Source organism: Aegilops tauschii, chromosome 4 (assembly GCF_002575655.3).
Source record: "Aegilops tauschii subsp. strangulata cultivar AL8/78 chromosome 4, Aet v6.0, whole genome shotgun sequence".
Classification (NCBI taxonomy): domain Eukaryota; kingdom Viridiplantae; phylum Streptophyta; class Magnoliopsida; order Poales; family Poaceae; genus Aegilops; species Aegilops tauschii.
The window spans coordinates 350,766,512-350,770,250 of NC_053038.3; positions in this window are offsets into that span (position 1 = coordinate 350,766,512).

Sequence of the window (3,739 nt, forward strand, 5' to 3'; positions counted from 1 at the left end):
CATTTTCCTATTAAATAAACACTCTAAACGAAAACTACGCACCCTGTATGTTTCCAATAAAGGGGGTGTGGCAAAGAATAATTATGGCCTTGCGGATCAGTTTCCCTCACATAATTTATCAACCAACTCTGTTAACAACTTCTAATAATATTCTTTTCCAACCTCAAATTGATTTCTTCCTTTTCTCAGCAGCTTTCTTCCATCCTTCTCTTTCAGAACGAGACTTCAACCTGTTCCCTTTTCGCACAGACTTATTTTGAATGACAGGAGGATCTTTCAATGGCATCCTTCCATCGGCTTGGCCTTCTTCTTGTTGTTTCTGCTCGTCACTGCCCATTTTTGGATGCGTGCTTACGAGGTATTTATTATGAACAGTGTGGACTGCAGCCATCAATTCATCACACAATGCTGAATCATGACTTATGTCCGAGCAAACCTCCCCAACTCTATTCATAACTATAGCATACCTAACAACATTGTTTGACTGGTCTTCTGCATGAACACCAAGTGCATCAAACTTGTGTTTTCGCAATTCTTTCTCCCTGAATTCTCTAGTCCATCTAGGAACAGTGTATTGTTCAGGAATCTTCAGGAAGTCAAACTGAGTAAATAGTCGTAGAATGTGGCAGCATAGGATACCATCCCTTTCAAACTTACCGCAATTACAAACAAATTCTTCTTTATCACGATCCACACGCACAGAAAATAGTTCTCTATCAAACTCCGGGTTCTCATACGGAAAGTTTCTCTTCACTTCATAACTTTGACCCTTTTCAATCTCTTTTACTCCAAAAGCTGTTGAGTTCAACAACTCAGTGAGAAACTTGCAGTATATAGCTCTTGTATATATTTCAGCAGCATGCCATTCCACTCGCTAGTATCCCCACATAATAGGCACTTTTTCATTAGAGATGAACCTGTCTTGATTTTCTATATGTATCACATTCTCCTGGAATAATTCATATTGACGTATGAAAGTTTCAATTGAATCTTTTCTCATAACATAGTCCTTGAAGTTGGAGTTAAGGCTCTCACTTCTGCTTGTTGACCTTATGAAAGGGCAGAAAACTCCTTGGAAATAAGCTGGAACAAAGTACTCCCGGTTATCCCACATCCGCTTAATGTGAGCATGCTTACCACAGTTGTACTTCACTTCCATTTCATGCCAATTCTTTTCAAACTCCTCAACAGTCATGGATTGCATGATACAGTTGTCCATGTCTTCTTCCATTCCTTTTTTTAGTGTCATGTATACACTCAAGTTTTCTCTTGCTTTCCTCCTAACATGCCAAATGCAAAATCGGTGGAATGCTTCTGGGAAAACTTTTGGAACTGCTATCTTCATAGCTGCATCTTGGTCAGTAAGTACCACCCTAGGTTTTTTCCACCCATGACTTCAACAAAAGTTTCAAACAGCCATCTAAATGTGTCTGCCTTCTCATTTTGCAAAAGAGCCCATCCAAAAAATATTGTTCTAGAATGACCATTAACTCCTATGATTGGCGCAAAGGGCATATTGTACTTGTTTGTGTTGAATGTTGTATCAAAAGATATTATATCACCATACAACAAGTAGTCTAGCCTTGACCTCGAATCTGTCCAGAACAAGCTAAGCACTGTATTAGAAGAGTCTCTTTGCGCCTTGTATATGAAACCAGGTTTGTCAACCTGCAGTTTCTCAATGTATTGCAGAGTGTGTTCAGTATCAGTGTTTCTCCTCTTTTCTCGCTCTTCCCGCTTTAGTTGTCAAGCTTCCTCACATCAAATGTAATATTTCCTAATTTCCCACCACTCAGCTTCCTAAATATGCTCATAATCTTTCTTGGTTTCACTCTATGTTCCTGTAAAAGCCTGGATAGTAGCTTCTCAGCCTCATTCATGCTTCTATGGCTTAGAAAAAACTTTTTCAATGATGGAGAACTGACCAAATCATGGTTATGCATCAGATCCTGAGCTGTTATATGCCATTTTCCATCCACCAAACTAACTGTCACATGCATCTGGCAGTTGGTCCTCTCAACTACACTGCGCTTGCGTTTTCTTAATCCTTTATATGTTGTCACACTCTTCCTACTCTTATTGCAGCAAATAGTAATCTTCCTGTCCTTGTAATTCCTACCTTTTTTAATTCCAAACCCAGTGACATGAGCATACACATTAACAAATCTAACAGCCTCCTCTAGAGTTGAAAACACCCTGCCAATATGTGGTATATTGGTTTTCTCCAATTCATCTGGTGTTGGAAACATATATTCTTTAGGTTTACAATCACTGTCATTTTCATCCTCCTCAGAATCTTTAATGATTGAACCATCATCTGAAACTTGACAAGCTTCTTCTACACCAACTTCTTCCTACAGAGCATCACAAAAATATCTTAAATACAGTTTTTGGCATATAGTTCTATGCCAAATATATGCTTTATGACAACAAAAAATAAAAGTTTAAAACAAACAGCCTGCAAAGTAATTCTACTACACTTGGTTTATTTTTCAGTTCCTACTATTTTAAAGGCTGGGAATTTTTTTTTGGGTTCTTACTTGTTCAGATGCTTCCAAAATAGACAGTGTTTCATCTTTTCCAGTGCATGTGCATTCCCCTCCTTCATTATCACCCACTCTATTTAAGGAGATGATAGAAGATAAAGGTACTTCATCACCCACGGAATCATTCTGAACCTAAAATGACACATGGACAGTTATTTCAGTACTTTATTTATTCCTAAATAAAATATGTTACTGACACTACAATACTACCAAACCATGTTTACAACAACAAAATATAGTTTCAGAATTTTTTATACCTTTGCTTCTACATTTTCACATGCTGCCTCTGCAACATGATCTTCATTTTCATCAGTAGCTCCCATAGGCAATGTCATGATTTTTTCTCCCTCTGTTTCATGTGTTTCATTTACAAACACATTTCCTCTTGTCGCTCGGTCTCACCTCCAAGTTCTACAATATGACCATAAACAGAAGAAGCTTCCACAATAACTGTATCTGCCCCTTCCTGACTGCTACTGCTTCTCCCTTGGCTTAGGATTTTTTCATGACTACTAATCAATTCCTGCAAATATTTTTACAGTACACTTAGGGTCTTCGATCTTTCAAAACTTGTAATGACATAAAACTAACAAGCAATATACCAACCTCTGTTTTCTTCTTCATGTCATGGTACAAGACATACTGATCAAACTCTTGCATCACATTGTCAACCTATTTTTTCAAAAAAATAAAAGGAATTATTTTCAAATGCACCTTTCTACCATTCAAATTGAAAGTATCTTACACTTTATTTTCAAAACATACTTCAGGAGCTTTCTTGAAAAAAATAGAATCTCCTGAAGTGTTAGACATGTCAGGAGCAACTTTCCTCTTCCTGGCTATCTTCCGTTTTGCAACTTTATCTGTTTTTCTATTTGAAGAACTCTAAAAAAACAAAGGAAACCATTAGCAATTCTCTGTTTTTTCAATAATTTGCAGTACAAAAAAACTATAACGACAACAAGAAATATTGGAAGCTAGTATGGTCTTGTCAATAATCTATTTTTTAGACTAGTGGTTGTATATAGTTTCTGAATCATATATCTAGTTCCAAAACATTAATTTAAATCAAATGTATGCATCAATCTAAACCCACAGAGAAGTCCATAGCAGTTCTAAAGTTAAGCTACGATCGTCCCACAAGCAAAGAGCACTATTTCATTTTAATAACTCAAATGAAGAGTCATGAGTAG